Here is a 14895-nt window from a genome sequence, read left to right on the forward strand (position 1 = left end):
GACAGCCTCATAGCCTTCGCACTAACACTTGCTCCCATGAGGGTTGAAACAACAACCCTGTCCGTGAGCAAGGTCCCTATACCAGTCACACACCTGACCATCAACGCCACGTCCCGAGACCGCATTGATAATCGCCTGAGTGGCTGTATTATCAAAGGCACCTTCAATGTCTAAAAAAGACTCCTAATAGCTACCTCTTTTTCCGCTAGCGTCTTCTCAATCAATCTGCATAACCAATTGATGCAGGGCCCGAGTCGCAAGATTTTCCTGGAGTGTAAGGCATGCTGGTTAGGATGCAAAGGTCGCTCCAGAAGAGCTCCCTCCCATACAAACCTGGCAACCATCTTCTCCATGGTTTTGAGAAGGAAGGAGGACAGGCATATCGGCCTGAAAGACTTCGGCCGATCCATGCCCGCCCTCCCCCTGCTTCGGTATAAACACCACTCTAGACACTCTCCAGGGTAGTGGGATGTACCTGAGAGCCACGGAGGCTCTGAACAGTCTGCACAGCTGTGGAAGGAGAATGTCCAGTCCCCGCTGCAAGCAAACAGGTCTCACCCCGTCGCCCCCAGGAGCCTTATAGGGACTGAATGAGTTAATAGCCCACTCAATCCTGCTGAAAGTAACAATGCGGTGCGCCAGACTCCACTGCGAGTGGGTGGCGCGACCCGCATGTCTCCCCTCACTTTCGGGTGGTTGTTCACCCTCATAAACAATACAGTCCGGGAAGTGTGTTCCCATCATAAACTCTTTTAGAACTCCTTCCGGCTCAGTAAATGTAGACACCTTGATCGTCCTTGAGACTACCAAGCGGCGAGATGGGATTCTTTGCCAACAGCTTTTGCAGCCTTGCACTGCCCTGCACACTGTCAATATCGGTGCAGAGCTTCTTCCAGGCTAACCTCTTAGCCGTACGAACCTTGCGGTTGTACAATGCAAGAGCCTCATGGTAGGTGTCCCAAGTGCCCCAAGTTTTGGCTCTCCTGAATAGAGCCCTGACCCTCTTCCTCAAAGAGGCCAGTTCAGAGCTCCACCAGGCTACCTTTTGATCTATTTTTATTAATAATCGGGCAGCTGAGATCGAAGGAGCCGACAATCGCAGAAGTTAGACCGTCAGCAGATTCGTCAAGCTGCGCCGCGCTGTGAATCCGTTTCCCATTAGTGGAATCAGAATCCAGCCGTGCCCTGAGGTTTTCCTTGTATGATACCCAGTTTTGTGTTCCTCGGATTCCTATACTGAACTTTTTTCCAGCATCTGTTCACCGATCTTAAAACAGATGTGAGCATGATCAGAGAGGGAAGGCTCGTCAGACACATGCCAGCCATGTATCCGACCAGCCATACCCTCCCGACATCATGGTCACATCTAGCACCTCCCTTCTTGTCCTCGTGCGAAACGTGGGCACATTTCCCAAACATTTGCAATCATTAGACTACGGGACATTATGTATTCTAGAAGTAACTTACCTCTGTTATTGGTGTTGGTGCTGCCCCACGCCTCGTTGTGCGAGTTGGCGTCGCATCCCACCACCAGTTCCCGCTCCCACTCCTCCCAACATGGTCCACCAAGGCAGCCAGTTCCCTGGAGGGCGTGGACTCCGCATCATCATACCGGTAGATATGATGATGCAACTAGCAGGGCTCGTCCAGTGCCAGCCACCATCAGCCTGACTGTGGCGAGATCCCTGCAACAAAATTCCAGAACAGGAATGTTGTCCACCTTGTTGCTTACAACAATACATGTCCTGGCATTTTCAACCTGGGCACTAACTATTTTCATTCACCCCTGTCATTGAAAGCCCTGATATTTTTCCCTTGCTGATCCAAGGTTCCTGTATCAGAGCCACGTGGAAATCTCTCCGACAGGAAGCGTCTGCAGAATACAGCCGAGGCAGCCCTTATTGTGCTGCAGGTTTGATCTGAAGAACCTTGATCCCCATGATCAACCGCCCCACCCCCGCGCCCTCAGCTGGACCTGCTCCACACCAATGAACACCCTCCAGCCCCTCCCCTTAAGAGTGGTTGAAGACTGCTCATCCATTAAAATTACGAGAGTTTCTGGAATCTCCCGTGTGGACATCTCCAACAACCCTCCAGTCCGACACAGAGATCCCAGCATTCTGTTTGTCAATGGCTTTGAGAATGGTCGCCAGAGTCCTTCTCGGCCATGGGACCATCAACCCTTAGGAAGACCTTGGTAGATCTTATGAGGTCTTTGTAGTCCCCACAGATCACCCCTATTCCCCCAGGGCCACCGATCCCCAGCCCCGGAGCCAGACCCCCGCAGCCAGTCCCTGGTCTCGTCACTGCCACAGAGCATGACTAGAGCCCCCCTTTCCGGGAAACACTTTTTTGAACTGCAGACACACAACCCTCTGCTGAGAGTACCTCGTCGAGAATGCGCCTCCGAAGTTCCATAGCCTCCTCCTCTGAGAGGCGCCTTCTCAGGAAAATTCGCAGGGACCAAGACTAGCTTATGTCCCGTCAGAACCTCCCTGAATGTTTTCTCCTAACCCCTCCTCCGTTGAGGGATTGGGTACTTGTCGCTTGCGCTACTTGCCCAGGAGGTGCGATCGGGCGCCTCCTCGGCAGGGGTTTTTCCGCCGAAGAACCGCCCGAGCGCCCTCTCTCTTCCCAATAAGGAGTAGAGACCCGCACCTGCAGTTGCCTCCGGTGCTGCCCCCCTCTGTTTCCTCAACTTTTTTTCTTTCGTTGGCCGACATCTTGCCCGTTTGCCTCCTCCATTGACTGTCCGGAAGCCAGGTGCCATCGGCCTTTTTCTGCTCCATCGCCCAACGCTTGCGCAGTTTAAAGGGGAGCTTAAGGTTGTAGTCCATTACACATGCTCCAGTGTCTGTGTCCATGGACTCAACCCTTCCGCTAGCATCATCGAGTACTACATCATCGTCGATGGTGGTAGCGCTAGAAGAACAGGCAGATACATCCAAGGCCTGGGTTGCCGGAATGCAACTGCCCGTTGCAGTTCTTCCAGATCTAAATCTGTTGGTGGTTTTTTTGTTTTTATTAAAAGACTCCATAAAAGGTCCCCACGAGTACCGAGGAAATAACGGTCCACCCAGCCAGAGCCCCCGCATGACCAGGTAAGGCTATTTACGCTTGGGGGGGCGCCCAACCCCCAAGGGCTCCGTATACGACGCACAACCCCTGCGCCATGCATCCCTTAGGCCACGGGTCGCTTTCACACCGTGGGATTGGGGTGCCCTCAGTCAAAAACAAGTTTTTGTGTGTGGTGCGATTCCAGGCGGACCCGGACTGGCACCACTACTGCGCGGCGCCGAGGGCCGTCACCACCGCGCAGAGTGCACACTCGAGACACTACCCTAGATCCTGGGGTTTTGTTGACAGCAGGGCCACCTCAAGCAGGACGCTGAATAGCGTTTATCCGGGCCCAACCATTGGGTTAGATGGTTGGATTCGGATCCCCCTTCCGGTCTTGAGCGACACCTTGCGGTGCCGCCCCTGGAGAGGTACTTTCCCAGTTCATTAGTTGACCCGAACTAAGGTCAGCCCGTCTCCTAGACCCCCAATAATTATTTAATAAAAAGTGTAATTTTTTATATTATAAATCAATAAAACCATGCAAAAAAGAAAGTAACATTAAAGCATAATTTTTACTTACATGGCCCAGAATGTAAATATGTGTGGTGTAAAGTTTGGTATCATTCACCCAAGGATAGGTGGTACGAGTCAACTTTCTACGCTTGGGTATTTGCCTAGATTCATTTCCCGTTTGTTCATTACCATTGCTTACATTATGATTTTTGAAACACCTTGTTTATAACCAAGTTGACCCAATTCAAAATAGGCTCATTTAGATAAAGATTAGCAGAAGTAGCAGTACCACCTGATGGTCCTGGTATTGGTTCATTTAAATCATCAAAATCTTTCACGACTGAAAATATCCACTTCACTGTTTTGGTCACTGTCACATAACTTACTAAAATCATTGTTCAATAATTCATTGATTTCTTTATCGAATAATTTCTCACTTAAGTGAAGTCATATTTGTGTTTACAAACAACAGCTGCCGGCTGAAATGCCTCGACGTTTGGCGGCTGCCAAGTATCGTAATGCAAAAACAATATAGACCTCACAAGAAAGCCATAACGCACCTACACGTGTGTTACGTATATTCGTTCAGCTGTGCGTCCCAGTATATTGAACGTAAATTTAATTTTGCCAGGTTTGTCCAAGAAAACGCATAATTAAAAGGTTTGCAAGCAGCCACAACTCTGTTTAAAACTGTGCAGTAGCAGGATACAATAGGTTAAGAAATCACTTCCAATTGAAAAATGTATTTGGATGCACAGTGAGTGATCAGTGAAAACTTTTTCAGTGTCTTGGAGTTCTGGAGTCTTCTGACTTCCTCCTGCGAGCCCTGGAGTTGCTGAGTGGTGAGCAGGACATGAGGATAGTATTCAACACCTTGGAGGGTAACTACGCCCTGTGTCTATTGGCCAACCTGATACAGTTGGTATACCTGCAGCGAGATACCACCTTCCAGCTTATTCATTTCCCCATGTTCACTGTGAGTACTTTGGTGTTTCTTACACTGTTTAAGTAGCATTTTAATGTCATTACAATTTATAATTCATTTTTTGGTTTCAAATCGGATTACTGTGCAAAATAAAAATAAAGTATTTTAAAACACATAATTCTTATGCATGAGTAGTTCTTCCTTATTTAACAATACAAACAGTTACAAGTGTAATAAAAACTGTTTGAGCATATTAAAACTTGAACTGAACTATACTTTTGATTTTTTAGAAAATAACTGGACAAATGGACAAACGGAATTATGGACACACAAGTTTGTGCATGGACCGTCACAGAATCCATATTTTTTCTGATCTGAATATCCCAAAAGCCACTTTAAAATCAAAATTGCATCATACTACTTTCTCTTATACTATGAATGATATAACTGATAACAAATTATTATGGTGCCAGCTGGTTAATAACACGTCTGCTTGAGTCGTGCCAGCATTACGTGACGACCAAGCAGTCTAACCTGACCCACTGGAACCCGGTGCTGGGGTGGTTCGCCCAGTCGCTAGACCCCGGCCTACAGGAGGCTATCCCGCAAGTGGAAGGAACCAGCTGTTCCTGCTGTGGAGTTCAGCCCGTCGTGGCAGCACTGCTCGGCTCCGCTCTGGACCAGGCACTGGAACAGTTCCCGGAGACCCCTCCACCACCCACACCTCCTCCGAGCAGTAATCTCTTCAAGTGAGTCACCTACAATTTTCGTTTGTCATTATTTTAACCCTTACCACGCCACTAATAAATTAAACTTTTCCATTAACTTTTTCTATAACGCCAAGACAAGTAAAAAAAAATTGTATTTCTTAAAGTTCAAAGCTAATTTTTAATATAACTGAATTATAAAAGTTATACCAATTACATGGTATACTTTAAATAAAAATAAAAATTTAATAAATAAAAATTTATTTTAGAATTGTAAATGGATAGGGAATAAAAAAGTAAAATTTTATATTGTAATCCAGCGGCAGGCACAACGCGCTTGGAATCTGGTCTAGACCTGACTTGATGGCAGTGAATGCTAAACAATAGTTTACAGTGGACTCTATCTTGGTTAGGCGGCCAACCTGCGTTGGGAGAGATTTAAACAGACCTGCAGGAACAGGAGCGTAGTCGGTGCAGGCCGAGAAACCACGTTCTGCTACCATTCCGAGTTGAGAAGCGAGAGAGTAAAGTCATTTTAGTGCGAGTTTAAAACTAGTGTCGGGCGTAGGATCCGTCGGTATAAAATTATATTAATACCGAACTCCAAGACCTTCACGACCAAAGAGCGAAGTACTTTGACTGAATTATTAAATTTTTCTAAATTTGAAATTTGCAAAATTAAGAAGTGAATTAATTTAAAATTGGAATTGAAAATTTGAAATTAACGATCAAATTCTGTTGAGTGAGGACTATAATATATATATGAATTGTAAAGGAGTAATTTATTAAAGTCGAACGTAAAAATTTAATTGAAATTCTAAGGATTGTAGTAAAAATTAAGAGCTGCAGGTGCTGCACCATATCCTGTAGGAACTTGTGAAAAATTCCTGTTGAGAACTGTTTAGTTTTGTTTTGAGAATTTAATTTGAAGGAAGTTTATTATTATTATTTTATTAGTTTTGAGAAGAAGCCTATTTAATTTATTTCATTCAGATTTATTCAAGATTATTATTTTATTTTTTATATTTTATACTCACGTATTTAGAGGACAGTGAGCCAATATTAAATCGAAAGTGCCTTGCCTAAGGAAGTAGTAATTTTAACCTATTGTTCAAAAACATTGTTTTGGTGGAATACAAGGTTAATAGTTGACATTTGAATTGATTTAATAAACCTGAATATTTCTAAAAGGGTGCAGTTTTAATTTCCACCAGTATCTACTTAAATCTTATGAGTTCGAGACTATTTAGGGTCATCATAATAAAAAACTAAAAATTTTGTATATTAACATTCAGTATAAAAAGGTAAAAGTAAATAAAGTATAAAACAGAGCATTTCACTTAAAATTAGCGTATTTATTGTAAAAATATAAAAACAACATTTACAAAACCGTTTATTTAAAATAAATTTCAATTTCATTGTCAAATGAAATGAAACTGAAAAGTTTAATTACATTTTACTCTATAACTAGATTAATTTTTCAAACTAATCACAACACTACTACACGATAAGAATAATGAGTTACGTAGTAGACGTGCACACTCTCGCAAGCTTGTGACAATTAAGAAAGCAGTAATACACACCACAGATACATTTTGTTATGGCTCTGCAGAACTGACGAGTAGGCGGAAAATGTCATCCAGTTTTAATACGATGTGTTTGTTCAGTCTTTATGTCAACCTTTGTCTTGTCTCAGGCCAATGACCGAACTTAATATTTGATATTAACCCTTTTAATACTCTTATTTTGACTCCTACCGAAACTAACCGAAAATTCCGCTATTGAATTATTGAAAACTGGGTTAGTAATTCAAATTAACTCTTAACTCGCAGATAAGAAAAAAACATATTCTAATGTAAGTGAGTTTTTAAATGACATTTTTTAAATTTTAGGAACTGTATTCCTGTTTGTTATTGTTGATTTTTATATTTTTAAGTAGGTCTACAAGTTGGTATACTGCTTTCCTACGATAAGCTAAATTAATACCCTGTTTTATTGTGTGTTTTATTGCTGTTTTGCGTGTTTTATTGTATTGTGTGTTTGGTTGTTTGGATTTAGTCAAATAAGATTAGTGTAGGTTATGTCTGACAATGTCATCTGTTTTATAGCTGTGCTATATTATTATGAAACGTTTGTGACAATAAAGATTTATTATTAATATTATTATAAAGTTGAAAAAATCGAATGTATTATTTCAGTTCATTTTGAAGTTACTACAAAAACATAAGAATGATGAAACAAAACACAATTACTGATCAAGTACGGAATACATGGTCTGATCAGTAGTTACTTTAATCTGTCATTTTCCATACCAAGAATCAAATTTTTTTAACCCTTCCACTTGAATTTCCTGACCCTTTTGTTCCGTTGTACTTTCATTTATTTTTATTAAAAGTGTACGTCTTTAAATAAAACATTGTTATGATTACTACATGAGTTTTGCTTATAGATTCTGGTTAGGAATTGTACTTAGCACACATCACCAGGAAAAAAAAAATCTAAAAGTATAAAAGTACATTTTTTCTTGGATGTAAAATAAAATATGAGGAAAAAACCTTTTTTTAAATCACACATACACATTTTTGCAACTGTGTACTTATATAATAGTTTTTTCTATTTATTTTTTATGTAGCACAGATGTTTCCAATTATTCTAAAATAACCTGTTACATCCAGTTTTAATTATGCTTCTAACGCAGACAAAAAATTTATATACTTTCATAATATTACAGAATTGTACGACTCAATTCATTTTAAAAGTTTCCCTAAATCTCACAAACCTATTCAAGGTTGTAATAGTTTCACGAAAGAATGTGGAAAATAACTTCAAGGTATAGTATATTGATATCCTGAGATCCGAGAACAGTCAGCAAGAAACACACCAAACATAGCCTACCATGCTCTGTTTGAAAGTAGATATTGATCAGAAGCAGAAATTTTTAAATACTAATAATTTCAAATTAATGCAAATTATAAAAAGTAAATTATCATTAAAAGAATCAAACCATGTTAATTGTTTACATTGTTGTAACAAACATTTTGTGCAACCGTACAACTTCAAAGCTGGAAAAATATATCATTTATATTATTTGGGGCTACTAAACTCCGGATATTCGTGCATGTGAAGAAATTCGGAGAAATACTAACGTTCTGCTATATGAAAACTGTTTAAAAATATTAACATCTGGATATCAAGACATTTCAGATGTTATTTTTATATATTTTTAAATTAATTTAATTGTCTTTACTGTGTATATATATATATATATATATATATATATAATTTCAATAAACATTGAATCACAAAAAGCACTTGCTTCCGCCGGGAGTCGAACCCGTATCTCTCACATGCCGGGTGAATGTGCTACCATTACACCACAGAGCGCTTACTTTATCCGATTCAATTATTTTGTATTTGGCCGTTACTGTCACATATGCGTTTAAATAAGCAAACTAACATATGATCGGAAGACCAAATACCTGTCAAATGACTTTTATTTACGTTAAACTGTATAAATGGCAAATAGCCTTATTTAATTTCAATAAACATTGAATCACAAAAAGTACTTGCTCCGCCGGGAGTCGAACCCGGATCTCTCACTTGCCGGGTGAATGTGCTACCATTACATATTAACTATATATATATATATATATATATATATATATATATATATACAGTATATATATAGGTATACTATATCTTTGAAATTTTCTTTTGATATTTATTTTATAAATACACTACAAATTATCAAATTAAAATGTGTAAAAAATAACCAAAATGTGTTCTAAAAATTGTTGATGTATTTGTATATAAAAAAATGTGGTTTTGTACAGTTTGTCTGTAGTTTTTAGTGAAATAAAACATTTTGCGTTATTTTTGTTTAGAATTTTCTTCTTACTCAAATAAAGGGAAAATACTATGCTATCTCTCATACTACAAACTTTATGTACAGTTAACAAAAATCATTCATTATTACACAAAAAGAGAGTTACATGAAAAATGTAAAATAGTGCACAACAGCCTAAAAAGAGTCCAATATTGTTCGGTTATCCTTGGGTGAAAGTCACTTAGACACCATGACAAATTTTGGTCTGGTACCCAAAGGGTTAAAACAGCTTGGTTAAGCTTGACATCTAAGTAGACATGTTAGAGCAATAGCAGTGTATAATAAAGCAGCCATTGATATATGTTTTTAACAGATTCGAATTAATCACTGAGTTTTTGTTTGTTTTTTTTTAAGAATTCACTTTCATGAAAATACTGGATCTCAATTTGCGTACAACCAGCTTATCAATAAGTAAAATGTGTCTTTGGCCTAGTTCCCAGTTCTTGGTACGTACCACGGAGAGTCAGACACACTTAAAATGGATCCACGTAGCGATCCATGTTTATAAATCCTATAAAATAGGTTGTCATTTAATCAGCAATAGTAATTCCGATTCACGCAATGCTGATTTATGTTCATCATTCAGACGTGCACTCGAGGCCAGGACAAACAGAGCGAATGCGGCAAAACAACTACGCAACAAACTGGGTAGTCCTGAGACGACCAAAGTTGCACTCATCTGCACTCTATACCACACTGCACTCAATACACTCACTCAGCTTCGTCTGGATATACTGACTGGTATGTACCGAGTTTGTTGAATTTTCTTTTGTAACAGTATTTCTGTGATAAAACCATCTAAAAATGTATTTCATTAAAACTAAAATAATTTGTTGGTATTCATAGATGTCGGATTTGTAACTTTTAATTAGTAAATGTCAAATACTTCTTAAGTTTACTGTATAGTGTGTAAGAAACTTTTTTAAATCTACTTTTTATTCATTCTACTGTTATTATCAAAATAGCATCCTTTTTCAAGGTGAACTAGCTGTCTGTCATCAGCAGAAGTGAAATTTGATTTCTGTTTTTTAATTTTTACCACTATCTAAAACAAACAAAATTGTATATCTCTATAATGTTTATTTCATTATGTACAAGATACTCTTTGTCATCTCTAGTTCTTGTGTGTAGGTCTATGTTACCAAGACAAGATCCTCTATCAGCTGTGGAGATTTTCTGACCTCGCTAGGACCTCACTGTGGCCTCAAGCCCTTCCTCAACCTGCTCTCTGTCAACACCAAGGGTTCTGCTCCAGAGTTCAACATTCTCATATTGTTCGCTGACTGCATGACGCATTATGTAACGTGAGTAACATAGCGTACTTATCAGCAGTATGGGATCTGGACCTCTCTAAGATATTATACAGTTCAGTTCACCTACCTCTTAATGCAGCGTCTGGAATCTGATGCTATTACAGACTTGACTCTTGGGATCTGGAGTCATGTTCGTCTGAAGAGATCCAAGAAATGTTGTCAACGAAGAAGCTTAAAACGAAATATTTTCATCGTTTCAACATCAGAGACACCTAGAATCAAAGATAAAGTGTAATACAGGTGAGTTGGTATTCTCATTGTCTCATCAGGTGCACAGTTGTGTGCACTACGATGTTACTGACGCTATCCCAAAGCGCTTTGGAGCAACCAAGTTTTCTACACATAACGTAGCCATAGTGGGAATTTAATATGAACGTTGAGTTTAGCTCCCCAGTCCACCTTCCTCGTAATGCAGCGTCTAGAATTCGATGCTGTTACAGAGGTTCTCATACTGTTTGCTGATTGCATGAAATGATCACTAGGTGTCAGTACACCTGATATATTAACCCAACTTAACACCTGTGGGATGGGTGGTAGGAATACCTCATGTAGCACAACCTCTGAGGATCTGGTGGTTATTTTATTCTCTCTTTGAAGTTCGTATAGATGTCTTACAGAATCCTCATCATAAACCCCTGAAGTAGCTGAAATGTTAGACTTCACTCATATAGAAATTGGAGCACTGAAAAGACTATATCAGATATCAGAGGAATTGTGAGGTTACATCTTAAAGTAAATATGTGCCACTGTGGTCGCTGAACCATGAATATTGTATTACCTAATGAGCCATTGCAGAAACATAATACTCTGTTTGTATTCGTTTCTGTGTATTTAAGTTGCATTACATAAGTACAAATTTTGCTGGTTTTATTTCAGTAGTATGAGGAGAGAAACAAACGTTTTGATTGATAAGGTGTAAAGTAGATTTTTAAATATTAAAAAATGATATTTAAGTCAATGTTTTCATGAAGAGAATGGTGATTAAACAATATTTTGTTTGCTCAATATTTGTGTAGAAAGTAGATTTAAAAGGCAAATAAAGCAGATCCTTTATAATTTTGTCATTTTATAATGAGTTTGATCAAGTTTCAAAAAGTGTTCTTTATAATTGCAGTTCTTAAAGTATTAGTGATGATGATGATGATGATGTGTAAACGTTGCAGTTTTGGTTGACAAATCAGGTAACAGATTCTACAAATTTGTCCAGTATCTGGTTGTATAAATGCCTCAATATTAGTCCACCTATTAAAAGTGGTGTTCCACAAGGGTCAGTACTGGGATCTGTACTCTTTTTACTCCTAACTAATGAATTTCCGTATAGTTTTACAAGGACTGTTAAACAGTGATGATGTGGACAACACTATTACAACACTGTCTGACAGAGCAAAAGATCAACTTGAAATCTCACAGGGTCTAATTACTCATAGACTAATGAATTGGTAACGTTTTTATTGCAGGATTCTTGATGACATTGAAATGTATGAGCAACAGAAACCATTCACACTGAATGACTACATCTCAATGTCCAGCTTCCTCAACCACTTTCTATTCACGGGCATCATGAATAATTATTTTGGTAAGAATTTATTTTTATCAACATATTTTATTTTTATTTCACATAAATTTTCGTTTAGTAATCAAATGTAGTATTGCATTTAGTGACGTATAAAACATAAATTAGTATGTCTAATTTAGTACTGGACTACGTGCCAGTCGTAGTCCGGCAGTCGGACTGATAACAGCACTGCTCTGTGTGCCCCGCAGTCAAGGTCACACAGCTACACACGTGTGTCTACAGTGGCGTGTGTGCGCGTATTAGCCTGAATATTTCGTCTACTTTAATTATTTCTTGGTAACTATGGCTAACTGTGGCGAGTGCGGCAACTGTATTGAGGAGGATTCCAATCCTGTGAAGTGTGTTGGTGGTTGTGAACGTGTATTTCATATAGACTGTATCAAAGATAAAATCAAAAACTCGTACCGGCCATAAAGATTGGAAATGTGAGGAATGTGTTAAATCTAAAAAACAATCTTCAGTAAGCAGTAAGTCATCTAGTTCCACATGTATTACAAAGGAGTTTCTTGTGTCTACCATGGAGGCATTCAAAAGAGAAATGTTTCAGGAGTTTAAATCTCACTCAAACCAGATGCAGGAGCTTACTAAGTCGGTTGAGTTCCTGTCAGCAAATATTGACACAGCAAAACCAGACGCTTAAAAAAGTCCAGCTGGATTATGCCGAGATTATGAAACAAAACCAGAAGTTAACTGAAGCAAACTTGAAGTTGGGCGAGACAGTCAATGAGCTCAAAAGTAAAGTCAGAGAGCTGGAGCAATACTATAGAAGAACCAATCTGGAGATCAGCGGCATCCCTGAAACGCGGAACGAGGACACTATGAAGATCTTGCGTGACATCGGCACTGCCATAGGAGTCGAGCTTCATGACACCCAGGTGATGGCTGCACATCGAGTTCCCAGCTACAAGTAAGGTCGAGCTCCACCCATGGTCGTCCAGTTCCAGACCAAGATGCAGAGAGATGTCTGGATCACCAACTACAAGAAGAACAAGGACCTATCAGCCCGCAGAGTGAACAACGCCTTTCCGGACACCAGGGTGTACATCAATGAACATCTGTCACCGGACAACAGGATCTTCTTGGCTCAACTCAAGGAAAGAAGCAAGCAGTGCAATGTCAAGTATGTCTGGTTTAAGGATGGCAAGTTCTATCTCAGGAGGGATGATGGGGAGAAATGCTTCAAAATCACTAGCCTTGATGAAGTGGAAAAATACGGCTAAAATTGTAATCAGTGAGCAAAAATGTGGCTTTGATTTTATTTTAATTGGATTCACAATATTTAAATTCTCTCAATGATGCGTTTTTCTCACCATCCTCTCCAGACGCTGATGGCTCTATCTCAATAATTCATTTAAATATTCGAAGTTTGAGACAAAATTTCAATAGTTTTCTAGCAGAACTCAATAATGCAAAACAAAAAATTAGTTTAATAATTTTAAGTGAAGTATGGATCCTCAGCGAAGAATTAAGTTTTTACAAAATACCTGGTTATAATATAATTGGTAAATGCAATAATCAGTACAGATCTGGAGGCGTTTGTATGTTATTATGACGAAGAGCTATCAGTTCAAGAGGTGGAAATTGACATGATAACGGCTGATTGTGTTTTTGTTCGAGCTTAAATACAACAGAACTCGATGTAATATTTTTGCTTTTTATAGACTACAATCCTGTACAGTAAGTTCTTTTGTAGAAGAGCTGGAATCGCAATTATCTCTCTTAAAGTTAAATACTGTTTACGTAGGGGATGGAAATATAGATATTTTAAAACAATCACCTGATTCATTAAGATATACTAGCGTATTAAGTAACATGGGTTATGTATCAGTAATTAATTCTCCGACCAGAATATGTAAAAACCTCTTCCACCTGCATCGATCACATTTTTCTAAAATTTAAGAATTTGAATATGTTTGAGACAGCAATTTTTTATCTTGGGTTAACTGACAATTGTTGTTTAGCTCTAAAAATGAAGCTAACAATCAACTCTAATATTTCAAAAACTGCATTTACAAAAACTGTTTTTAATTTTAATATGATCAATCAAGAATTAAAATATACAGACTGGAATAGTATAATTGACGAAGCTAATGTAAACATATCTTTTGAAAATTTCTTTAATATTTTGAATGGTAGACAGTAATAAAGAGGAAAGAATGATTGTTAGTAGGTTAAGTAAAGCAAAACTTATCAGTCCTTGGATTAATAGTAACATTTTAAACAGATTAAACAAAAGGAAAAGACTGTATGGTATGTTCAAAAAAAGCCCTTATGATGAAAAATTTCAAGGATTATTTTAACAGGTTTAGTAATAAATTAAAAAAGTGATATTGACAAAGCCAAAAATGTGTATTATGAATATCTAATTCAAAAATTGTAACGGAGACGTAAGCCAGCAATGGAAAATAGTAAAATAGTAATAACTGGTAACGTAGTTAAAAATGGAATAAACAAAATCATTCTTGAAGATGGAAATCTCGAAGAAGACCCAAAATTAATTTCAGAAAAGTTAAATTCATTTCTTGTTAGGTTATCACAAAAATGATGATATTTCTCATGATATCAATTTATGGAAACCTTCTTCCACACGGAGAGATTCGTTCTTCATCGATAAAACCGATCCATACGAGATTCTAAGCATTATTAATGGTCTAAAAAATAAGAAATCAACTGGATTCGATAACATATCAGTGCATGTAATTAAAACAAATTGCTGAAAACGTCGTTGTTCCAATTAGTAAATTAATAAATCTAAGTTTTAGACTTGGAGTGTTCCCGGAAATATTAAAAAGAAGTATTGTTATTCCATTATTCAAAACGCCTAATTCGTTCAAAATAGATAATATACGTCCTATAAGCTTAGTTTCAGTATTTTCCAAGATTCTTGAGAAATGCATGAAAAAAAGATTAATAAG

General features: G+C 38.3%; 1 pseudogene; it reads left to right on the forward strand.

The window, feature by feature from the left end:
* The first annotated feature begins 2964 nt into the window (after nucleotides 1–2964).
* LOC124373617 overlaps nucleotides 2965–14895 on the forward strand; it is a 31938-nt pseudogene continuing 20007 nt past the window's right edge.

This window comes from Homalodisca vitripennis, unplaced genomic scaffold (genome assembly GCF_021130785.1).
Source record: "Homalodisca vitripennis isolate AUS2020 unplaced genomic scaffold, UT_GWSS_2.1 ScUCBcl_6034;HRSCAF=13055, whole genome shotgun sequence".
Lineage (NCBI taxonomy): Eukaryota > Metazoa > Arthropoda > Insecta > Hemiptera > Cicadellidae > Homalodisca > Homalodisca vitripennis.